This window comes from Podarcis gaigeae (assembly GCF_964106915.1).
Source record: "Podarcis gaigeae genome assembly, chromosome: 14".
Taxonomy (NCBI): Eukaryota; Metazoa; Chordata; class Lepidosauria; order Squamata; family Lacertidae; genus Podarcis; species Podarcis gaigeae.
The window spans coordinates 22,559,231-22,585,778 of NC_139690.1; the positions used below are offsets into that span (position 1 = coordinate 22,559,231).

Sequence of the window (26,548 nt, forward strand, 5' to 3'; positions counted from 1 at the left end):
GTCTACCACTGACCTACAGCTCCTCCCTTAGGTTTTCCAAGCCAAAATGAAGATCAAATGTAGTTTTCCATGCACATAGCTAGTGCCCGCTAGCTTCACCTGCTGATCCAAATCTTTCAGCCAATGCTGAAAATAGACCATGAGGCATTACACAATGAATTTCTTTTGAAGAAATAAACCCCCCACCCTCCGTCCTAGACGCACACATGGGAAATGACTAAGCTGTGTGCCTAGGAATGGAAGAAGCACCTTCTGAACTCAGCCTCTGGGATGCCAGCCTGATATCAGAGAACTTGATGAGGCAAGCCATTTCCCTATTATGATGCATATTATCACTATTATTATGAGTTGGGATTCAAGGCGGCTTACAACATTTAAAAATAATAATTATAAAATATACTTTTCCCTACCTAATGTGTTTAAATTTTAGAGCTTAAGAATTGCCTAAATCAGAGCATATGCACTTTTCGGTCAGTATATTATATATATTTATATTATTTAGGAGGAAACGTATAGACCTCTTAATCAGTGTACGTATTAAAATGTATCAACAAAGCACAGATTAAAAACTGGAATACCTTTTTCGTTTTTTAAGGGCTTTAAAGTTATTGGCTTGGGAAGTACTAATCTGGCAGATTGGCATGACAATAAATGCTTCTCTCTGTTCCTAGTAGCTGGTAGGATGAATTTGTTTGCTTGTTTGTTTGTTGCATTGCTGATCCACCGTTTTCTCCAATGAACTCAAGGTGATTCACATGGTTCTTCCCCCCTTGTCATTTTATCTTCCCAACAACCCTGCAAAGTAGGCTAAGATGAGAGGCAGTGGTTGGTCCAATGCCCCCCCCCCCATTGAACTTCATGGCTGAATGTGCATTTGAACCCAGGTCTTCCAAGGTTTTAGCCCAGCAGTCTAACCACTATATCACATTGCACACAAGTCGGAGAAAGGCAGCGAAATGATACAAGCAAACCTGCCTAATTGTTATGAGAAGGGGCTACCGTGCCGTCCCCCCATTGCTGCTAGAAGAAAATGAAATCTCCTTTTTAGATGAGGAGAAATAGTGTGAGTGATGAATGGGTGGGAATGCATGTGTGCAGTGAAATTTAACCCATCTGTCCATCGACAAACACATGTATAGTATTAGGTGACACATTAATTGTACATTAATCAGGATAAAATGTCAAGGAGCTAATGCAAGTTACCATGTAATTTAGCTTTATTGCTTATACAGTGATGGCCATTACTACATTACTATCATTTAATAAAGTGGATTATTTCAGATTAACTAATGTCACTGCAGAATCTATTTCCATCCAGCCTCATTTGCTATATTTCTCGTGGGCAGGTGAACAGTGATTTATGTAAACCTGAGGAAGCTGCCATGGATGTGACACCCTTCCCCCCTTTTGAGGGAGCCAGCGTGGTGTAGTGGTTAAGAGCGGTAGTCTCGTAATCTGGGGAACCGGGTTCGATTCCCCGCTCCTCCACATGCAGCTTCTGGGTGACCTTGGGCCAGTCACACTTCTTTGAAGTCTCTCAGCCCCACTCACCTCACAGAGTGTTTGTTGTGGGGGAGGAAGGGAAAGGAGATTGTTAGCCGCTTTGAGACTCCTTAGGGTAGTGATAAAGCGGGATATCAAATCCAAACTCTTCTTCTCCTCTTCTTCTTTTGCTAAGCAGCCACACTTAGCACTTCCTTAATTTCTTTTCCAAGGGAAAGGCACAAGGGAAGGGATCAGAGGGTGCCATTTTGGCCTGGCAAAAACAAAGGACAAATGAGATGCTAATTTATATGCATAGATGCACAATTAGAAATAATTGTGATCATCAGGATAGAAATGCAAGACTCCTCGCCATGCTAAGGAAGGCTGTGACCAACTGACCTGTGGGCCTTTCAGTCTGCTCTCCAAGTGCTGTCGATGGACAGTTCCAAGTCCGGATGAAGGAGAAACTGGATTTTAAGCACCAAATGTGAGCAATGTCAAACTTTCTGGGGAACCAAAGCACAGCTGTCCTTCCAGATCCACTCTTACTGAAATTTTGTGCTGCTCTTCTCCGACCAACCTTTAGGAGAAAAAAATGCATGTATTAGGGAACAGTGTGCATAAAAATGAATATATTAGCAAAAATGACATAGACTAGTATTGGGGGAGGGGACTGGATATATTAGGCAAAATTGCATATGGAAATGTGTATATGTGGAGAAATTTGCACTGAAATGCTGATAAATTTTTATGAGGACTTTTTTTTTAAAAAAAAGCAAACTGACAATTTGGAGAATTGAACTTAAGGGTGGGAAACTATGAGGAACCGAAAGTGATAAATGCACACAACGTCATGCATCGTGGTGGAAGTGTGGGGGAAGTGCGTGTAAAATTGAACACATTCCTGAAAACAGCAGGCACAAAAGCATTATATTAGAGATGATTGCTTATGCTTGCACTTTAGTAAAAACTAAATTTGACCCATTTTTGTAAAGCAACGTGGCCTAAATAATAATAATAATAATTTATTATTTATACCCCGCCCATCTGGCTGAGTTTCCCCAGCCACTCTGGGCGGCTCCTAATCAAATGTTAAAAACAATACAGTGTTAAATATTAAAAACTTCCCTGAACAGGGCTGCCTTCAGATGTCTTTTAAAGATAGGATAGCTGCTTATTCCTTCACATCTGAAGGGAGGGTGTTCTACAGGGTGGGCGCCTCTACCGAGAAGGCCCTCTGTCTGGTTCCCTGTAACCTCACTTCTCGCAATGAGGGAACTGCCAGAAGGCCCGTGGCGCAGGACCTCAGTGTCCGGGCTGAACGATGGGGGTGGAGACGCTCCTTCAGGTATACAGGACCGAGGCCATTTAGGGCTTTAAAGGTCAGCACCAACACTTTGAATTGTGCTCAGAAATGTACTGGGAGCCAATGCAGATCTCTCAAAACCCGGTGTTATGTGGTCCCGGCGGCCACTCCCAGTCACCAGTCTAGCTGCCGTATTCTGGAGAATTGCAGTTTCTGGGTCACCTTCAAAGGTAGCCCCATGCAGAGGGTGTTGCAGTAGTCCAAGCAGGAGATAACTAGAGCATGCACCACACTGGCGAGACAGTCCACGGGCAGGTAGGGTCTTAGCCTGTGTACCAGGTGGAGCTGGTAGACAGCTGCCCTGGACACAGAATTAACCTGTGCCTCCATGGACAGCTATGAGTCCAAAATGATTCCCAGGCTGCCACCTGGTCCTTCAGGGGCACTTTTACCCAATTCAGGACCAGGGAATCCCCCACACCCGCCCGCCCCCTGTACTCCAAAAACAGTACTTCTGTCTTGTCAGGATTCAACCTCAATCTGTTAGCCGGCATCCATCCTCCAACCACCTCCAGGCACTCACACAAGACCTTCACCGCCTTCACTGGTTGTGATTTAAAGGAGAGGTAGTTGCTCCTGGGGCACCTCTGAGATTAGGGGTCCTGACGCTTAAGCTTCATTAGTTAGTACTTAATTCGTTCCGGAGGTCCGTAATTAACCTGAAACTGTTCTTAACCTGAGGCATCACTTTAGCTAATGGGGCATCCTGCTGCCGCCGCGCTGCCGGAGCCCGATTTCTGTTCTTATCCTGAAGCAAAGTTCTTAACCTGAAGCACTATTTCTGGCTTAGTGGAGTGTGTAACCTGAAGCGTATGTAACCCGAGGTACCACTGTATAGATCTGCCCCTGGAACGGAATGCTGGTCTAGGTGAGTCTTTGACCTCATCCAGCAAACTCTTCTTATGTTCTTATAGACTACAACAACCCCCATGGACTTAGGACACAGGATTTCCTTGGAATGTTGGTGGCTGGGAGTCACAAGTGGGGAGAACTCTTGCTCCACTCATGTCCCACTTGCAGGCTTTCCAGAAGCATCTGCTTGGCCACTTTGAGAAGAGAATATGGGACTAAATGGGCTTTGGTCTGAGCCTGCAGGGCTCCCCTTTGTTTCCTATGAATAGGGCTACCTCACACTGTAAAATTCAAAATGTGCCACTTTTTTCATTGAACAAGTTCCTGGCAGAAACACTGTTATCCAACACGTAGGGATTGGGGTGGTTTTTTTCCTGCCATTCTACATGCAGAAAGGAACCATTTCTTCCCAACCTCAAACTGCGAGAGATGGGACTGTGGCAATTTAGAGATGAGGCATTACTATTAAAAGCCCCCCCCCTCCCACTTCCAAAAACTTCTTAACTTATGCCTGTAAGGTGTCTGACTTCATTGCACATTTGTGTATTACTCTTTGCAAACAGGTAATGAATAGGGCTCCATCATGCATTATTCTTCAGATGAGAGCATGTATCCCCCCCCCACTCCCCGATTAAGCAGCTGCTGCTGTTACAAAGCTGTCATCTTTGTTGCTAGGGAGACTCTGTGCACGTGCCAGAACATGATTGGTTCATTTGCCACCTTTCTGAGATGGTGTGTGGACTCCAGTGAACCCAACACAATGAGGAATTCTAGAAGAGGAGTCCATTTTGTTGCAATGAAATAAGGACTTGATCATAGCATTTTAAAATTTTTTTTAAAAGGAGAGGTGTTGGAATTGCAGTAGGATAGAAACATTTCAAGTTTGCTGTAGTGGTAGTGATGTAAAAAAATAGTTTGGCTTTTGCTGCCCAACTCCCCAGTGGAACTCAGAGTTCCCTAAGTCCATGATCGGTCAGAGAAGAGTGGATGGAGACAGGATACAGCGGAAAGCAAGGCAGATATTTATTTTTCTGTTGCAACGGAGTTCCCTCCCATCCTTCCAAGGAGGGAGAGACCCTGAACAAAAGTGTGCAGGAACCTTTAAAGACTTTGACATTGTCCAGCCCCCTTAGACAAAGACTACCCCAAAATCATCATACATACATCATAGGAGGCCTGCACCCTGGCCAGTTGTATATTCATACACAACTATGCCCTTAAGACAGCATTTGTAAGTGAAAAGACCATGGGAAGGATTTCCCCATTTGCCTCCCTTACTGCAGAGGAATATTTGAGGTCATTGGGAGAGTCAGAATGGCTTCAGGATTGCTCTCCTGTACTATTTCAGACATATGGTTTATATATTTATATATGTGTGCATTTATGAATAGATTCAGGTAGGTAGCCATGTTGGTCTGACGCAGTCGAAAGTCTTTAAAGATTCCTGCACACTTTTGTTCAGGTTTGTTGAGAGATTTCTAGGAGAGCAAAATATCTCTTGAGATTTGGGAGAGATCTTGCAAGCTCTTTCAGGCACCAGTTCTAGCACCACTTTTCCACAATCAGCAGGACCCCAGGATTCCAGAACTAACAGCTGTCCGTTTGGAGCAAAGGAAGGCAAGGACCCATAGTCCAGGTGGGGCTCACTAGCTTGGGGAGGAGTTGTGTGATTCCTCAGCTGGAGTAGACTCAGGACAGGTGAGGCTCACATGCCTCCTCAACCCCAGAAGCTATAACAGGCCTGCATCCTGACCATCTTTCCCTTCAAACAGGATAGGTGAACCTCTAAGAAGAGCAACTCACCCCTTGAGTGCAAGACCAAAGCCATAGTAAATCCCTAAAGATGGGCAACCTAGCCATGTGGGATATTGCTTATGGTCAACGAAAGCCCAAGCAGAGATTCATACTGGGGAATGTTGCTATGGCATACTGGAGGAGCAGGGCCAGGAGGCTATCTTTGACACCCAAGAACACAAAAAAGCAGAAGCAAAACAACTACATATTTCATTTTAAATGGACCTTCCTGCTAAGTGTAAAGCATAAACCCTCATTTTTAAAGGAAAAAGGGAGAGAAGGCTTCTCACAAAGTGTTAGAATGTCGCAAATAATCTAACAACAGAACAAAACAAGATTATTTTATATGATACAGTATCCTATATCCAGCTATGAGCACTGCTACACTTGCAAACAGCCTTAAGAGGCCTGACATGCAAGTCTCTTCAGGGTTACATAAACACATCCAGTTGTGGTTCGAGGACCCGAACCCCACAATGTGAAAAGAATACACAAGGACACGTGATATAAGGTTAATGGGCAAGGAAAGGCCACAACTTTATTGATTACAGCAGTGAAAAGGTATTGGCTTAGGCATTGGATTTCTCAAACAAGTGGGTTTATTCACCAGTAGGTGGAGCCTGTTGATGCTAATCCAACTATAGGCTCTCCCCTGATGTCACCGAGGGTCGTGCCATGGCCTCCCGCCAAGCAGGCATCGGACAGAATACACGACCGCCAGATTCCTTTAACGGAATACCCAAAAATTGAAGGCATAGGCGATGGCCACACCTAGCTCTTCGACACAGCACAACACATTATGACTCGTGGCGAGACGACGAAGAATGAGGCCAGGGAGAGGCTGGCGCCGCAGCAAAAGGCGGCTAAACACGCTCCTCTCAAGCACCTGGTTGGATGCCTGCCAAGGGGCGTGGGCGCCAGCCAGGTGAAGTGGGGGCAGGGGGCTAACGCCCCCTGCTAGGGGCGGAGCTCGGGCTCCCGCCCACAACCACTCCCCTCTCTTGCAGGGAGGAGAGTCTTTATAACATCAGGGAAGAGTGGACATCAGGTTGTTGGGTGGGACAACAATTTTAAATAAAATTATAGCCTCAAACAGGGGGTTGTTATAAGAATTTTAAGGTCTCAAATATAGAATAAATATTCATAAATGAAATAAAAAATAAATAAAAAAAATAAAAAATTGTCCAGTAACACCTTAGAGACCAACTAAATGTGTTCTGGGTATAAGCTTCGGTGTGCATGCACACTTCTTCAGATACTATGCACACGGAAGCTTATACCCAGAACAAACTTCGTTTCCAGCAACTGGTATTCAGAAGCATTGCTGCCTCCAGCTGTGAAGACAGAGCATATCCATCATGGCTGGTGACCACTGATAGCCTCCTCCTCCATGCATTGTCCTGTCTTCTTTTGAAGCCATCCAAGTTGGTGGCCAGCACTCCCTGCCATGGGAGTGAGTTCCATAGTTGAATTGTGTGGTGTTTTTGTTTACCTGTCCCAAATCTTCCAATATTCAACTTCACAGGCTGAAGGAGAAGAATTTTTCTCTAGACATTTTCTCCATGCCATGCATAATTTTATAAACCTCTATCATTTTGCTTCTTACTCACCCCACACCAAGTCAAACCATTGGTCCATCTAGCTCCGTATCTTCTGCACCAGGGATGGGAGATTTGTGACCCTCCAGATGTGTTTAGCCTTCAACTCCCATCATCCCTGACCATTGATCATGCAGGCTGAGGCTGATGGGAGTTGGAATCCAATTTTGGAGGGCAACAGTTTCCCCTTTCTATCCCTGATCTACAGTGGAGAACCCAGAAGTTCTCCAGGGTTTCAGGCAGGGGGCATTCCTAGCCCTAAAAGGAGATGCCAGACATGAATCTGGGATCTTATGCATGCAAACCAGATGCTCTTCCACTGAGCCATGGCCTTTCCAGGAGGACTGGCATTCTCCAGCAGTCAAGGAAGCACTTGATAACATTTTTTAAAAAGCAATACATCCTTTTTTTGGGGGGGGGGGACAGGGAATATCTCAACCCCAATTGTTGATGTGCCCAGAAAAATGTGTGTGAATGCACATGTCTTATTGCTGCTTTAAGTGAATTCTGACACATCTAGACCCTTAACAGAAATCACAACATTGCATCTAACCAAATTGTGCTCAGAGCAGACCCATTGAAATCCATGGGCTCAAGTTAGTTTTGTCCATTGATTTCCATGGGTATGCTCTGATTTAAAACTTGATACTGCCTTGCACCTTTGCAAGCTTCATGCATCTCTAAGCTACATCTGTCTCCCTCTCATGTTAAATAAAATGGAGTCGCCGGTGTTTGTCACTGTTCTTTAAATGGAAAAAAATCAAATGATAATAGACTGAGATTTGGTCATCTCGGGTAATAACTCGATTCGGTGCTTTGGATGTAAGTGTTTAAGGTTTCTGTGATAAAACGGTAACGTTATACTCCTAAAGCATGATAATGACATCAACGGATGTAACAGTGGAAGGGAGCGGACAGAATGTAATGCCCACAGGGCTGGCCTAATAGGAATAATTTTTAATGTAATGGAAATCGTACCACTAATGTTTTCTCAGCCTGATGCTGTCCCCATGTCAGGGGGTTTTAGATTACACATGAATTCCCACCTCTGCACACCCTGACTTGAGTGTTAAACTAAAATAATTAAGAAAATGGCTTTCTGAGTGAAGCAGCCTGTGTTTTCCTCATTTTAACTCTTGCCAGCCCAGGAGAATTCTGTGCAGTTGGTATCTAATACAGTGTGTTTACTTATTTCCTTCTCCCTCCCAATCCATTTTCCTTTTGTGTTTTGTCTTTTCAGATTGTGATTTGTAAGCTATTCCAAGAGCCTTTCCCCCACTTTTTGGCTGAAGAGTAGGATAAAAGAAAAAACCAAATTAAATGAAAAACCTACTAAAAACGAGCTTTGATTTTAAGCAATTTAGTACATTCTGTAACCTGCTCTTCTCCCGAAAACTCAGGAGTCAGACCCACAGTATGGAACGCACAGCTCCCAGTGGAGATAAGCTGTGAAGCTGAGCCATGGGGATCATAGAATCATAGAATCATAGAGTTGGAAGAGACCACAAGGGATCCATGAACTGAGACTCCCTCCCAAGATCTCAGCAATCAGGCATGGATACAATTTGCTGGATTGGTTACTGGACTTTTGATTTGTGCCTGGATTTACGGCTGGCTTTTATCAGCTGCTGGGTTGGTTGCATTGATTTACGGTTTTATTGAGTTTTTGTGTGGCTTGTTTTAATTTTGACTGTTTTACTGTGTGTGCTGCCTGGAGAATATATATTTGCTTTAATTAGGTGACTCGTAAACTGAATAAATAATATTTTTACAAAATCCCAGGAAGGATGGCCATGATCACTGAAGAGTGGTACCACTGCCATGGCTGCCAAGGCAACAAGCCCAGCACTGGCAGAAGGTGGCATGACCTGGGTCTCTAGAAGACACCTCCAATGCCAGGGAAGTTGGTTCTATGGAGGTCAGCTCCTGATGCCTAGTGGAAGATGGGAGAGAGGTGAGGCTGCAGTTGTAGAACCTTCTTGATATCTAAAAGCCAACAGGGCATTAACTATTGAAAACTAAGTTCAACTTAATTAAACTATGGTAAGCAAACTTAGTTTAACTAACTTAAACTATGGCATTTACTCCCACAGGAGGCAGTGATGGCCACCAACTTGGATGACTTTAGAAGAGATTTGGATAAAATTCACCGGGGGTGGGAGATAAGGCTATCAATGGCCACTATCCTATGTTCTGTCTTCACTGTTGAGAGGCAGTAATGATTGGTGGGACCAATTCGGATGGTCCGCCTCCGCCACTTAATGGATCCAAATGGTTTCCAGAGAGTGGTAGGGGATGCTTTATCCCATGCTGATGGCCTTTCAGCTGATTCCCTGGTGGCCCGCTGGAATGTGGAGTTAACCAGGGCTATTGACTGTTTGGCTCCGAAGCGCCCTCTCCGATTGCATGGAGCCCGGAGAGCCCCGTGGTTTTCCACGGATCTGAGGGCAATGAAACAATCGTTGAGAAGGCTAGAGCGCCGGTGGCAGATAACTCATTCCTAATCTGACCGGACAGAGGTTAGAGCTCAACGTCGAGCCTACCAAGTGGCGATAGCGGCAGCGAAGAAAAATTTCTTCACCGCCTCTATTGCATCTGCAGAAAACAGCAACAGGAGACTTTTTCAGGTGGTTCACAATTTAGCGGAACCACCTGCAACATCGGGGCCCAGTACGGGCCACATGTTCTCCTGCAATGATTTTGCAAAGTTTTTTGCAGATAAAATCGCTCAGATTCGGGAAGAAGTAGACTCCACCGTGGGAGCAGGGCCGGGGCGGGAGAGTGTTAGAGTTCTGTCTAGTCAAGTTGAGTGGGATCAATTCCAATCTGTTACCTCCGAGGATGTGGACAGGCTGCTTGGACGAGTGAAACCAACCACCTGTCTCCTGGATCCTTGCCCATCCTGGCTTATAAAAGCTAGCCGGGAAGGACTGGGCGATGGGCTTTGTGGGGTGGTGAATGCTTCCCTCCGTGAGGGAGCCTTCCCAGACCCGCTGAAAGAGGCGGTTATTAAACCGCTTCTTAAAAAACCATCATTAGATGCAGCCACAATGGCCAACTATCGCCCAGTCTCAAATCTTCCATTCTTGGGCAAGGTGATAGAGCGAGCGGTTGCCGAACAACTCCAGGCACGCCTGGAAGAAGCGGACCATTTGGATCCCTTCCAGTAGGGATTCAGGCCTCATCATGGGACTGAAACTGCCTTGGTCGCACTGGTTGATGATCTCCGGCGGGCTAGGGACAAAGGTGAGAGCTGTTTCCTAGTTCTGCTGGATCTCTCAGTGGTGTTTGATACCATCGACCATAACATCCTTCTGGACCGTCTTGAGGGGCTGGGAGCTGGGGGCACTGTCCTACAGTGGTTCCGCTCCTTCCTCCTGGGCTATCACTTGTGGGGTGCCCAGGGTTCTGTCCTCTCCCCCATGCTTTTCAACATTTACATGCAGCCGCTGGGAGAGATCATCAGGAGGTTTGGGCTGGGTGTTCATCAGTATGTGGATGATACCCAGCTCTACCTCTCTTTTAAATCAGAACCAGTGAGGGCAGTGAAGGTCCTGTGTGAGTGTCTGGAGGCGGTTGGAGGATGGATGGTGGCTAACAGATTGAGGTTGAATCCTGACAAGACAGAAGTACTGTTTCTGGGGGACAGGAGGCGGGTAGATGTGGAGGATTCCCTGGTCCTGAATGGGGTAACTGTGCCCCTGAAGGACCAGGTGCACAGCCTGGGAGTCATTTTGGACTCACAGCTGTCCATGGAGGCACAGGTCAAATCTGTGTCCAGGGCAGCTGTTTACCAGCTCCATCTGGTACGTGGGCTGAGACCCTATCTGCCTGCGAACTGTCTTGCCAGTGTGGTGCATGCTCTGGTTATCTCCCGCTTGGACTACTGCAATGCACTCTAGGTGGGGCTACCTTTGAAGGTGACTCGGAAACTACAACTAATCCAGAATGCGGCAGCTAGACTGGTGACTGGGAGCGGCCGCCGAGACTATATAACACCGGTCTTGAAAGACCTACATTGGCTCCCAGTATGTTTCCGAGCACAATTCAAAGTGTTGGTGCTGACCTTTAAAGCCCTAAACGGCCTCGGTCCAGTATACCTGAAGGAGCCTCTCCACCCCCACCATTTTGCCCGGACGCTGAGATCCAGCGCCGAGGGCCTTCTGGCGGTTCCCTCATTGCGAGAAGCAAAGCTACAGGGACCAGGCAGAGGGCCTTCTCGGTAGTGGTGCCCACCCTGTGGAACGCCCTTCCAGCAGATGTCAAAGCGATAAACAACTACCTGACATTCAGAAGACATCTTAAGGCAGCCCTGTTCAGGGAAGTTTTTAACGTGTGATATTTTACTGTACTTTTGGTTTTTATGGAAGCCGCCCAGAGTGGCTGGGGAGGCCCAGCCAGATGGGCGGGGTATAAATAATAAATTATTATTATTATTATTATTATTATGATGATGATGATGATGATGATGAATAGCCACCCATTGCTGGAAACTGCAGGAGGGCAGAACACTCCTGTGCTCAGGTCCTGCTAGTAGGTTTCCCACGGGTATCTGGGTGGTAGTTGTGAGGACATGACTGGGGAAGGGCTTCCCTAGCATTCATACAGTGTGCCTGGTTGGTCAGCATAGAATGGAGGCGGAGCAGGGAACAGTTTATGGAACCCCTTCCCCTTTGGAAATGAAGCCAAGGGGGAATACTCTGAATTCAGGGAAGGGTACTAGTGTTCAAGGTAATTGGCATCCATCTCCATCCATCTCCATCCTTTTCCTGCCCATGGTTGTGGAGGACACAATGGTCAGGGTATTGGTGGCATTTAGGTCCAGGTTTTGGCACAGAAACTGCCTTGCTTGACCTCTGTTGGGAGAGAGACAGGGAAAATACACCCCTGTTAATTCTCCTCGACCGCTCAATAACTTTTGATACCATCGACCATAGTACCCTTCTGGAGCGACTGTCTGAGTTGCAGGTGGGTGGCATTGCATTGGATGGTCGTTTCCAGAGGTTGATGCTTGGGGTGTGCTCTTCACCCCCCTGGAGCCTTCAGTGTGGGGTTCCTTTGTGTTGTATCCCCTATGCTGTTCAACATCTACATGAAACTACTGAGTGGGTTCATCCAGAGTTTTGGAGTATGTTATCGGCAATATGCTGAGGACACACAGCTCTCCTCCTTTACATCTGCAGGTGTGGCAATGGATGTGCTGGACTTGCCTCAGTAATAGACGATGAGAGCCAACAAACTGAAGCTCAGTCCAGATAAGACTGAGCCACTGTGAGTGGCTGGTTCCCCAGACCAGATGGGTGGGAGGTTTCCTGCTCTTGATGGGGTTACACTCCCTTGGAAGAAGCAGATGTGCAGCTTGAGGGTACTTCTGGTTCCATTGCTATCACTTGAGGCTCTTGGGATGTCTGTGGCACAGAAGATCATCTGTGCTCCAGTATCCTATTGGTTTGATTACTGCAGTGTGTTATACAGTATGTGGGGAACATCTGGCCTTTGGGCTTAATCAGGCCAGCCATGGGTCCCAATTTGGCCTGTGAACCATTTTCCCCAAACCAGATCCCACCTCCTACCCTACACCTGACATAATAAGTGACTTCAGATGTCGGGCAGGTAGAGGCACAGCTGCCAATGAGCAATCATGAGCCTTAACACTCTTTAGCAAGGGAGACTTGCTGTCACTTTCAATCAGCTTATCGACAGAGACAGGATGCTCTCTGGGATCAGCTGTGCTCAAGCTGCACTACAAAGGAAAAAAGAAGGGCCACCTGATGCTAGGGTGATGTTAGGTGATGGACAGGTGTGTGGCACCACCCACCCACTCAAGTGGCCAACTGAGCAGGGAGACCAGTGTCTGGCCTATCAGCTCTACTGCAATGCAAGTGTACCATGGAGGGAAGCCACACACATTGGAGAGTATCCTGGGATGTGTTCTGAAGTTCACATTTCTATGAGGAGGGCTCTTGTATTAGTACTTACCAAGCAGAAGAGATTGTTAAGAGACTATTGCATCATAGCTCCTGGCCTTTGACAAATTTGTTTTATTGAATTTATAATCTTCTGTTCCATATAGAATGGTTGTACTTGCTTTGCAGCTGAAAATTTTTATCCAGATTTTTCATTGCATACTATACTACTGTAGCCCACCCTGGGACCCTGTGGTGAAGGGTAAGGAAGAAATCTTATGAATGAATGAATGAATGAATGAATGAATGAATGAATGAATGAATCTTCTTTGGCAATCACCACTAGCTGAGTAAGATTGTCTTCCATAAACATGGTTTTAACAATGAGTCTGTAAGTGACTGTGAAGGCCAGTTCTGGATCCACATGTCTTTCCACAGTGAGAACATAGGCTTCCGGGTGGGAATTGATCATGGTAAGGATTTGCTAGACGTGCCTTCCTCTTAGCACGTTTCTCCGACTGTGATCGAAGATGGCGTCAGGCCAGGCAGTCAGCTTCAGAGCTCCACGGATTTTAATCGAGTTTTAATTGATTTTAACTTGTTTTAAACCAAGTATTTTATTAACTACCAATTGTTTTTTCAACTGGAAGCTGGAGAGCAGAAGAATGTTGAGCTGTGAGATAAGCAATAATTAACGGAACTGGAGGACGCCGAGCTCTCTGACTTATACCTGCTTTGCTGTATGATGTATTGAATATGGGCCTATGGCCGTAATAAACTATCTATCTATCTAGCACGTTTCTCCCTTTTCTCCTGAGTTCGAGCATCTTCAAAGCCCATGACACCTTTGGGAAAGGCTGTTCTTCAATTAGAGTGCTTGCAGGCCAGTGTTTCCCAGTTATACTACATATTTTTTTTAGGTTTGCCTTGAGAGCATCTTTGAACCTCTTTTGTTGTCCACCGGCATTACACTTTCCATTCTTAAGTTGGAGAAAGAGTAGTTGCTTTGGAAGACGATAATCAGGCATCTGCACATGACCAGTCCAACGAAGTTGATGTTGAAGAATCATTGCTTCAACACTAGTGATCTTTGCTTCTTCCAGTACGCTGGTATTATGTGACTGAGGAAATTAGTGAGGCCTTAACTCCACCCCTAGAAGCAGCATCTGGGGAGGGGAGGGGCCTCTGTCCTATGAAAGGCTTCAGTCCTGCTTGCTGGTTTCCCTCAGGCATCTGGTTGGCCACTGTGGGAATAGAGTGCTAGACTAGATGGACCTCCCTCTTGGGCCTGATCCAGCAGGGGTCTTCTTATGTTCTTAACAGGAGCTGGCTGATTTCAGACTTGTTAGATCTACAGTACTTTGTTTTTCATCATGACCAACCAAAAGATCTTCCAATATCTAGAACACATTTGGAATGAACCTACACCAGGGACCACTTGGAATTAAAGAGCAGGGTAGCTCATGCATACATTCAGAGCCAGGAGATTTGTTTCCAGTACCAGCTATGAACTGAGCTCACGGTCCTTTCATGCAAAATCCCATTCCGGGCTTGATTTCTTCATCTCAGTAGCCTTATTTGGAAGAGAAATGTCATTTTGTTGTTGTGCCCAACAGTTGGGACACACAGAAGGAAGAAACAAATTTATCTTGTAAGGAGAGTAGTAGGAAACTGGTTTTGGAAAATTGTATTAAATTGTATTAATTTGGCAACAATTTGTAATAATTTGGATTTTTTATCAAAATAATTGGCAAAAAGAGAGAGAAACAAATCAGTACTCTCCAGCCAGCAATGTAGGTTTTTTTTGTTTTGCCTTGGCTGCTATTGTTGTTGTCAATTGGTTTTTTTTTTGGGTGGGTGGGTGTGTATGGGGGCGGTAAATCTGCACTTGGTAAGCACAATGCATTGGATTTCTGAAGTTGTAATTCCTGGTTGATTTTGAGCCCAGTATTATTCAGACCACCCACTCAAGGTACCTGACAGGTCTCTGGGGCATAACCATTGTCCTGTGTAAATTTGCCCTAGAATACATCTGCATACACACATGTGTATGTGTGCATTCCATGAGAAATGTCTGTCTGTTGTTCCTAATTATCTCATGAAGAACTCCTGATAAGCTTTCACTGATCACCAGGGCTTCTTGGCAGAAAGTCTGTAAATTGCTACAGTCAGGAAACCAACAGAAAGTGAACAAAACTCTCCTCAAGTGGAAAAAAATATATAAAGGAATGAATTAGCTGGGGAGGGTGTTATTGCATGTTCCCTTGTCCGTGTTCTCTCTGACCCAGGAATGGCTCATCACTTCATACTTCCTCACTTCGCACAGATTGCAGTTTTGGCTAGGAATCTTTGCACATGGTGGGAATTTGCCTAGGGCTGAGGCTGGCTTGCACCCAAGCACATTTCTGTGGCCAAGCATTTCCAGATCGCTGCCCCATGTGTGAGCCTGGTTCTGATCCCCAAGCCCAGGAAAGATGGCGAGGGCTTTTGTCTTGGATCTAAAACACCTCATCTGTCGGAAGCTGGGGAGGCGGCGAGCTTCCCTGCCTTGATAGCATGCTTCTTACACAGAAGAATTTTAGTAGAGTATAAAGTTTCATTTCCCACAGAGAACAGGAAATTTTCCTCATGATGAAGCTGATCTTTCCAGATTTCTCTGTGCAATGCTGGAGAACATGAAATATTTTTTCCCGGATTTCTCTGGCTGTGTACCAGAGGTGAATAATTCTAAGGAGGTACAGTGGTACCTCAGGTTACATATGCTTCAGGTTACATACGCTTCAGGTTACACACTCCGCTAACCCAGAAATAGTGCTTCAGGTTAAGAACTTTGCTTCAGGATGAGAACAGAAATCGGGCTTCAGCGGCGTGGCAGCAGCAGGAGGCCCCATTAGCTAAAGTGGTGCTTCAGGTTAAGAACAGTTTCAGGTTAAGAACGGACCTCCGGAACAAATTAAGTACTTAACCTTAGGTACCACTGTACTCTCTCTCACAAAACAAAGCATGCATACTTTCAGACCTAATGCTTTAAATCTATTTGAAGCCAAACACTTGAAAACAAGATCTCATGCTGTTCACATACGCCACATATAAACTTGAAACCTATCAGTATGAAAGATGATTGACACCATGGTAAAGTATCAGCTCCTAAGAGACTCCAGTGAACCCTGGAGTGGAATTTCAGGTACTTCGGTCTCACAAAGGGGTGGAGAAATCCCTACTTACATACCACTATTTTATATTGTGACTTTCTGTACGGTGTGATTATTTTCCACCTAGTCATTTTGATATGTTGCCACCCTATTTAAAAAATTTAATAATTCCAAAATAAAGATGCGCTTTCACTTACACAAGATTAAATATGCTGCCTTCAGCTGTACTTGAGGGTCAATTTCAAAATATTCCACTGGAAAACTGGTTATGTCCATGTGGAGATGGCAGTATTGAATCAGTAGCTCATGTACTGCTAGATTGTGCTCTTTATAAAGATTTGAGGATTGAGGTTATTGCCCCTCTACCAGGTCGCTCAACCATTTGCTACTGTGTTCTTTCTTCTAGCAGATCAATATAATCAAGTGACAGCAAAAACTGGAAAAAAAATTAGCAGGGGCAATTAGAATAAGATCGGTTATTTGATTATTGATGTAAACCTCCAGAATGTATTTTGCATAGTTAAGTTTTTACCTCTATCTTTAGTACATTTTATTGCTATGGCTAGTGGCTAATGCAAATAAAGATTCTTCTGGTGTAGTATTTAAAACGTTGCTTTCTGTCAGCATAATTGCATGAAGGAAACTGAATGCATGTTTTCCACACTTAAGAATGTTGTGAATGAATGTGTGTGTGTTAAGTTGTGGGTGAACATATCAGACGACGCAGCACTTCTTCAAACAGCTCTTGTTTATTCACAGGCCAGGACTGAACTGAAGGGTTCAGTCAGCCTGCTTATATAGAGCTCCAGTACAATGTAACTGTAACAATTTTCTAAAACTATCCAATCACTGAATGTCACTTTCAATCCCTTATTTGCATAACTATCTACAGTATTCCCCTGCTGGCCCAGGGTGAGAACTTCAGTACATAAGAGTGTGCACCTCGCATCTTTTCAGAAGCTCAGCATTTCAACAATGGCTCAAAAGAGCTGATTCGTGTAAAGCAATAAACATCCTTCCCTCTGTCTCTCAGACTAAACCCAGCACCTTGTGGCAATGCACACTGATGGTGCTGAATACTATGCATTAGGAACATAGGAAGCTGCCCTATACCTCAGTCGGACCATTGGTCCAGTATTGTCTACAGTGACTGGCAGTGGTTCTGCAGCGTATCAGGCAGGGGTCTCTCTCTGCCCTACCTGGTGATGCCAGGGATTGAACCTAGGACCTTCTGCATGGAAAGCAGATGCTCTACCACTGAGCAATGGCCCTTCCCAATGGCTGCTTGCACCCAAATCTCTGAGCGGCAAGAGACTCCCTGTGCTTTTTCTAAGGTTTGGTTTTCCTGGAATGAAGGTCAGTGGAGACTGCAGTGTCTTTAGGATATACAGCCAGTGTGGAGTAATGATTAGAGTGCTGGATCAGGACCTGGGAGACTTGGGTTCAAATCCCTGCTCAGCCATGAATCCCACTGGGTGACTTGGGGCCATTCACTGTCTCTCAGCCTAAGCTACTTCACAGAGTTGTGAGGATAATTTGGAAAGGGGGAGAAGTGTTTGGGGAACACTCTTTCTTGCTAGATGCTAGGAGAGGATATACTAGGTATTATCCTTCCTTCCTCATGTTTGTGAGTTCAGCAGAGTGCATCCCTTCGCCATTTAAAAGGGAAGCTTTGATAGGCTGGTTTTAGCCTTTTGGTTTAAGTAACCCAGGCTGCTTTAAGGCAGACTAATTTTTTTCTGGCATTTCCTCTGTCTCTCCAACATAAAAAATTAATCACGCAAACAGTCTTGGAAAAATTAAAAATAGCACTTACTCACTCAGCATACTTGTTGAAGAGCAACAGATACAGCAGCTTTGTTCAGACAGGCTTAAAATGACCATCCAGTTGCAAAGACCTACTTTAGCCCAGTTTAAAATGGTGTCTGATATGCAGATGTTCTCACATTGCTGGAATGAGGTGAAAGGTCAAGGTCCAAAGAGGAAGTGCCCTGGCCAGGTGATGAAATTATATGTATGGATATGCCGTCCCACTGACAGGTCACAGTGGGAGTGTCTCTCAGGAAACTGACAGAACTCTGAACTTCATTGCTTATCATGTGTCTATCTAGCAAACATGCATTGTTGGTTTGACTGCATTGTAAATACACCACAGATTTAGTACCTTGTAAGCTGCCACACGCTAAATCAGCCCAGCTAGTTGAGGGTTGCCTTTGTGTACCAGTTGCTGGGACGCAGGTGGCGCTGTGGTTTAAACCACTGAGCCTCTTGGGCTTGCCAATCAGAAGGACGGCAGTTTGAATCCCTGCGATGAGGTGAGCTCCCGTTGCTCTGTCCTAGCTCCTGCCAACCTAGCAGCTCGAAAGCACACCAGTGCAAGTAGATACATAGGTACCGCTGCAGTGGGAAGGTAAACAGTGTTTCCATGCACACTCTGGTTTCCGTCATGATGTTCCATTGTGCCAGAAGCAGTTTAGTCATGCTGCCCACATGACTCGGAAAGCTGTCTGTGGACAAATGCCGGCTCCCTTGGTCTGAAAGCGAGATGAGCGCCAAACCCCATAGTCGCCTTTGACTGGACTTAACTGTCCAGGAGTCCTTTTGCTTTTTACCTTACCAGTGCCTGGGAATCTCTAGTGGGGAGGAGAAGACTGTTCCACGGACATCCTTCTTGCAGGCTTCCCATAGGCAACTGGTTACCCACTGTGATGTCAGGGTGCTGGACTAGTTGGGCCTTTGGCCTGATCTAGCAGGGCTCTTTTTATGTTCTCCTAAGAGGCTAATACCCACAAACACACACCAACCCACAAAAAAAGTTCAAAGCATTACCTGCTTGGTGTCTTATCTCATCGAAAAGCTGGGTCAAGGCAGATCTAACTCCCCTCCTAAAACTAATCAAAGAAGCTAAAAATCATTGTCAATATCACCTCCCCATCCTGGCTGTGCCTGGCAAGCAACATGTTAAATGGATTGTAACTGGATCCTATGGAGACCATTGGCAACCTGGTTATCAGTGGCAGTAAATGGAAGATAATAGCCCCACTAGAGAGTTATGAAATGGCTTGTCTTTGAGCCGCCAACATGTTTCGCCTCTCTTTTATTATATTCACAGCAGTAATCCGATATGTCCTGACTTCTGTCATCTGTATGTAATGCTTATCAACCCTCCACCATTGATTCACCCTCTTGTCAGGGACAATTATACCTCAAAGTGCCGAGGTTACGGCTGAACCAATATTATGACTAGAAAGGGAACACAGCAAAGCCACGGCACATCACAGCGAGCAATTTCAAAGCTGACGTCAAAGGCAAGGCAAGCACTGCAGATTGGGGGGGGGGGGAGGTGAAAGGAGAGGGGAGAGAAGAGACTCTGTGGCCACACTCCCAGGGCACTTCCAAACATTGCCAAGGTGAAGGGCTTGGACGATGGTGAGGATGCAAGTGTTTTTCGATATGCCACACATTGGGACGGATGCCACTAGGGCTGTGATAAGCCCTCATTTGCAAGTACTTGGAAGGAGACAGATGAAAGTTGCCTGTGGCACTGGATGTGAGCAGATGTTCGCCCCAGGAGCAATGCACTGTGTTTTCGCATGGATACATGAAGAAATGAATGTACGAGCCCCAAGCTCTGAATTGCATTTGTCCTCAAATCTCTGAAAGCGGAGTGGATTGGACACAGTTGATTTTAAAATGCAAAATTAGTATCATTACGAGGGTTGTTCTGCATGCTCGCCAGGTTCCGTTTTCCATTCAAAGTTGAAGGGATGGGGAAACAGCTAAACTGCTTTCCCCCAACGATGCCTTTGCCATCTTTCCCCTAATCTGCTGTTTCACTGCCATCAAAAAAGGATTTAAAGGCAGTGTGATCGGTTCCCTAGCACTGGGTGCTGATTTGAGGGGCGTGCTGCAAAGTGTTGCAACTATGACACAGTGCACACACAGAAAATAAGACGAGAGGTGGGGTTGTGTTGAATTTTGGCTTCACGCAGGGTGCCACTGAAATTTGAGAAACCAAAGTCCTTCCCTGCACCACATTCCCACCCCCATCTACATAGCAAGTGTTCTTAGGCATAATCACATGGGCAGGCCTATCCAACTGGGGATCCCAAGTGGAACAGAATGATGTCATGATGCAACAAGGTGAATTAGACTTGGTTATGTGATAACATAATTACATAAAGCCAGTTGAGAGGGAGGGCAGTGTTTCTAGACGGTAGTCATGTGGGTAATCCTAGTTTATTGTGAATTCTGTAATGAGCTGTGTGGCATCAGTTTGGCTATCTGATGTCCCTAAGGACCCACAATGGCAAGGGCAACAGCTCCTGAATGGATAAACACTGAATTGATTGTGTGCAACAATCACACAAATATTGTTGAAAGGAGGAAAGTACTGTTGAGGTGCCGCAGAGTAAGCTGCTCAGTAAATCACATAGTTCAAAGCTGGAGATAACAATTAGAAAAAAATGACCTTCACAGACTCAGCCTAATGAACACAGCAGCTCATGTTCTGTAGGTCCTACTCCATAAAATCAGTTGCCAAGACTAAAGGTACCTGCCTCTCTACAGCCATCTGTGTCTCTACCGCTCCAGGGCGTCTTCCAAACACTTGGAGACTGTGCCTGTGTGCAGCCTATCTTTGCTCCACCTATTTCATCCCTCTCCTGGTTCTGGGATTTGGGATGCGGAGGGAACTTGTCACACTGGGGGGGGGGGCACCCATGACTCTTCACTAGCTTGACTCATCTCTGCCTCTTGACCTCCCTCCTTCCACTTGCCTGCTTCACCTTCTGCCTCTGCTTCTGAATTTCTCTCTGCCCCAGACTCTTCCAACGTACTGATACCTGTTAGCCCTTCAGCTTCTGACACCTCCCCTTCCCATTCTTCTCCCTCTTCTCCCTATGACCACTCATCATCCTGCCACCACTGCTCCCCCAGGCTCTGAACCTTCTTGCCTTGGTGGTTCCCTAGCTGGTCCCTCCCACCATTTCTTCATGTCCAACCAGTCCATGACATCAGAGGGGATATACTGACAGTGCCCAAAGGGCCTCCTTTCAGATTAGTATGAATTATTATGGTAGCAAGAGGCTTGTTGTTTTGATGGGCAAAGTATGTGCAGAGGAAGGGATTGGAGGAGGGGTGCAGGGCATCTCTCTGTGCTCTGAACTGAGACATGGTCTACCTCAGCCATAGGCAAACTCGTCCCTCCAGATGTTTTGGGTCTACAGTTCCCATCATTCCTGGCCACTGGTCCTGTTAGCTAGGGATGATGGGAGTTGTAGTCCCAAAACATCTGGAGGGATGAGTTTGCCTATGCTTGGTCTACCTCCTGACCACAGGATCCTCATCTGTTGAGGCCAGTGATTCAATAGCTTCCACTGTCTCAAGCCACTGAGGAGCATGAATGCATTTTTTTGCATAGCCCCACAAGAGTGTGATGGTTCCCCTGCACATGGTGCCGAGCCGTGAGGGCACCTTCCCACCTCCTTCCTAAAGCCCAGTAGGCCCTTTCATCAGAAAGGAGGTATGACAGCTCTGACAGGGTCCTAGAGTCTTCCCTCTTCTTTCCCAAAGCCTAGTTAATGCTTATCCAGCTTTGGAAAGGAGATAGGAGGGCTCTAGGACCTTGCCAGGGTCTTTGCCTCCTTTCCAAAGCCTGACACCTTGCTTAGGCGGCTTTGGGAAGGCAGCACAAGGGTGTGTGTCAAATTTTGGCCTCACGCAAGGCGCCACATTACCAAGGTCCACCCCTGGCTCCACCCTTTATCCTATACAGTCCTATACAGTAGAGAGCTGCTGCACTCAGGTCCTGTTTCTGTGCTTCCCACTGGCATCTGTGTGAAACACAGTAGGGCTCTTCTCATTTTCTTATGGCATTACTGTAGTCACACTATACAGCCATACCTCATGTTACGTCCGCTTCATGTTATGTTCTTTCAGGTTACGTCCCGCAGTGATCCGGAAGTACCAGAAAGGGTTACTTCTGGGTTTCACCACTCGCACATGCGCAGAAGCGCAAAATGATGTCACACACATGCGCAGAAGTGGCGAATCGCAACCCGCATGTGCATAGACGTGCCACTGCGGGTTGCACTCTTTTCATGTTGCGAACGGGCCTCCAGAATGGATCCCGTTTGCAACCAGAGGTATCACTGTAGTGTGATAGAAAGTTGGGGACAGATGATAGATAGATACATAATAGAGAGATAGACTGACTGACAGATAGACAGACAGACAGACAGACAGCAACTGGCAGCATCAAGATACATGAGGCTTGACTTGACCAGATAACAAAAGCAGTTCCATTCTATTGTTTTATCCATTAGCCATAACACCATTCAATATAGCACAAAACGTTGGCTGCACTCCAACCCATCACTTATTTAATGCCAAGAGATTGTTAACTCTTCACAGCACAATTTCTAACTAGGGATGAATGTTTCTGTCAATTTCAGTTCCTTAGTTTTCCAGTCACAACTCGCCACATTTCCACATCAGTTTGATGCACAATTTCCCCAAAGATATGCATTTTTCTGCACATTGTTCGGATGGAGGACTGCAGCGCAAAATATGCAGAAGTGAAGATTTCAAAGGCTAGCTATGTTTTTGATTCAAGAAGTGTGAATTAGGTAGGTTTGCATTAAAAAGTCAACCAAATTGAATTTATTCTGCATCCCTATCATACAGACAGACCCTCCAAGTGTCCCTATTTTCTAGGGACAGTTCTGGATTTACAGAAGCTGTCCTTGTTTCTGATCAGATCCCGGAATGTCCCACTTTTCCTTAGGATGTCCCTATTTTCATCGGAGAAATGTTGGAGTGTATGGAATTATGTGACCCCCGAGCCAAGGAGATAAGTAACTATGCAACCTTTAGAAGACATCTGAAGGCAGCCCTGTATAGGGAAGGTTTTTAATGTTTAATGTTTAATGATGTTTTTATATGTATTGGAAGCCACCCAGAGTGGTTGGGGCAACCCAGTCAGATGCACACAAAATAATAATAATGATAATGATAATAATAATAATAATAATAATAGACGTCCCTAGTTTCATTAGAGAAATGTGGTGAACCAAAAGTAACCCTAGAAAGATATGCTAGTAAAACAAAATTACAAGTCCCTCAGTATTGTGCAGCAGTCTTCTTTCCTCCATTTTATTTTCTCACCCACTTAATCTCAGAATGTGGGAATGGTACTAGAGGAGGGTCTCAGATGGTTGTTTTAAGGAGGTGGCAGAATTATTCAGGAAGAAGTGATTTTTGTGCTATCCTGGTCCAAGGCCCTTTAGGACAGGAGGCAGCCATCATTTGTCTCTAGCGAACATTTGGAATTATAGAGAAAATGCAAGTTAGAGGCGGGGGGGGGGGAGGTTGCTGTGGAGTGTGTTTAGTAACAACAGCAGCAGCAGCACAAAATGGCTGCCACGTCTAAAAAAGAGGAGGAAAAGAGAAAGGACCACAAAATTGTGTGGGCATGACCCCACTCATCATTGGGATAAATGAACCTATATCAGTCACTTCCCCCCCCCCCCCACTTGCTCACAGAGAGAAGCTCTTTGCACCTCTCCTGTTTTGAGATCGGGAGGCCACATAAAATTCCAATGAAACATGAGCATGTTTACAAGGGCATCTTCAATGCAGAAGATCCTGAACCTGTGCAAACAGGAAGCGAGCAGAAAGAGCAAACAGTGGGCGGTTTTTAACGGAATATTTGCTGAGACCATTTGCGGGCACCATAGGAAGTACTGATGGGCATGGTGGTGTGCCTGGGCACCAGGTTGGAGACTGTTGATTTAGATCATTACAGATCTAAGTCATATGAATGGAAGCCACTAATTTACACAGCAACATGATGCGCTTGGATACTTCTGTGGGCCAAGGACTAAGTACACTGACAGCATTTTGTAAACCCCCATTGTTGAGCTTGATAGCTCTGGGTTTCAGGACCCCCTGGCTGAATGAGACCTTTCTTATATTGTTCACCCACCCAGCAAGCGAGCCCATTAGTAGCAGCAGATGGGTGCACTAGGAGCCTGTGAGCTGCTCAGCATTTGGGCTAGGAGAAGAGAGAGGAATCCAGTGATAGTGGCTGCTTTTCATTCCTACTTGGAATATGAAAGCGCTGTTGTCTTACATCCTGTGCTCCATCCCTGACCCCGGGTGTTCCATCCTCTGTAGACAGAGACCCCACGGGGTGGTGCCTGATGAGTGTTTGTGTGTCCTCTTCTCTGGATTTTAACCTCCCTACACACACACACACACACACACACACACACACACACACACACAGAGGCAGGCAATGGACAGTTTGCTAATGTATTACTATATTGCTCACATCCTCAGGGAGAAAAACAAAGGCTCCAGACTTAGGTTTTTGTACCGGCATGCAGACTCAGCGGGCTATCTCCCACCCTTTCACTCTGGTTGACAGGAAAATACCTATTCAGGCTGGGTGGGGGGGGGGATTATAATGGGGACAATTCCTGCAGTAATCACTGGAGAGCACCCCTCCTTCCCCTCCATCTCTGCCTCCCCACCTCTGCTGTGTTTCAAGGCTACAGCTATATTCATTTCTCTCTCCCCCCCCCGCCACCCATTTGCTACTCCATGCAATCCCAGGTTTACAACATAATCTCCAGCTGCAGTTCTAATAATAACCCACAATTCCTCCGTCCCCTTTGTGTCTCTCAGAGTCAGTAATCTGGGTACCACCGCATCGTGGCCCTGTAAAGCGACGGTGCATTTCCATGGCAACGAACTAATCCACAGGTGTAAGGTGATTGGGCACCTTTGGCACCAGAACAATAATTTGAAAGGTTCCCCCCTTCCTCTCTCCCTCCCCTCCTTGTCTTCTCCCTTTACACTTCACTGTTCTGCGGCGTCATGGATTTCATTCTATTGCAAGTCTCCGTGAAGATCATTACAATCTATTAAAGCAGGTGGAGTGATAAACCGTGAGGAAGAAAAGCATCTTCCTCAACAAACCATTATAAAAACATGTTAAAGGGGCATGTTATTAGGTCAAGCAGTGCCATGAGGCCTGAGACAAATTGTTCAAAGGGCCAAGTTGTGAAAGCAATGCAGGAACATTTCAGCCTGAGGGCGGGGCATAGTCTAGTACAGCCTCCCAGCATGGCTGACTAGGCCTGATGGGAATTGTAGTCCCCCCCAAAATGGGGGAGGTTGTGGGATGCTGGTTTTATGAGCTACATGGACCTCTGTGTGCTCAGACTTCAGAACCCACCCCTGATCCAGACGGGATCAAAACATACCATCAGGCACTGTGATTTGGCTGCAACACAGTGTCTCGGGATTAGGCAGCATGGCACACCGTATTTACTCAAATGTAATGTGCACCTTTTTTGGCCAAATTAAGTCACGAAAATCATGGTGCACATTAGATTTGATGGTGCTAGCAAATACTTTATTTTTTGTTTCAAGATTTTGAAAATTGAGGTGTGCATTAGATTCGATGGTTCATTAGATTTGCGTAAATACAGTTAATTTTGAGCCAGCTCTGCCATTAGGCAGAGTGAAATGGCTACCTCAGGTAAGATGTAGCAGCCCTCTCCAGCCATTCCTGCTCACCCCGTGCCTGTTCTCGCCTGATAAATAACTGAACTTTGTCTGAGGCCATGAAGAAAGCATGTGAGTCCAGGAAAAATAGAGTGAATATCGCTGCTGAGCTATGAAATTCGTTGAGTGACCCTGGACCAGTCTCTTGATTTACACTACCTAACAGGGTTGTTGTGAAGAGAAAACGAGACAATATCAGAGTGGTTGGACTCTGGGAATTCTGGGTTTGTGAAGTGAATAGAGCTCTCCAAAATAATCTCTCAGTATCCTTAGCAAACTATTGTTTCCAGGATTCTTTGAGGGAAGCCATGACTATTTAAAGTGGTATGATGCTGCTTTAAATGTGTAATTCAGTTGGGACCTTATCTGTTTGGCCAGGCTTTCCCTGACTCACAACATTGGACTCCGTTTTACGTGTTTCAAGCCTTTGAATTTCTGTTTTTAATTACAAATGCTTGCTGGCTCCCCACAGGCATCTGTTTGGGCACTGTGAGAACAGGATGCTGAACCAGTCAGACCATTGGTCTGATCCAGCAGGCTCTTTTATGTACAGTGGTACCTCAGGTTAAGTACTTAATTCGTTCCGGAGGTCCGTACTTAACCTGAAACTGTTCTTAACCTGAAACACCACTTTAGCTAATGGGGCCTCCCGCTGCCGCCGCGCCGCCAGAGCACGATTTCTGTTCTCATCCTGAAGCAAAGTTCTTAACCTGAAGCACTATTTCTGGGTTAGCGGAGTCTTTAACCTGAAGCGTATGTAACCTGAAGCGTATGTAACCTGAGGTACCACTGTACTTTTGTTTCATATTTCTGCCCTAT

General features: G+C 45.7%; 1 long non-coding RNA gene across 1 annotated transcript in view; it reads left to right on the forward strand.

The window, feature by feature from the left end:
* Positions 1 to 204: 204 nt before the first annotated feature.
* LOC310831969 overlaps positions 205 to 26,548 on the forward strand; it is a 37,064-nt gene continuing 10,720 nt past the window's right edge. The window contains exon 1 of the long non-coding RNA XR_014558072.1: positions 205 to 301. This is a non-coding gene — a long non-coding RNA (uncharacterized lncRNA). The remainder of the gene's footprint in view (positions 302 to 26,548) is intronic.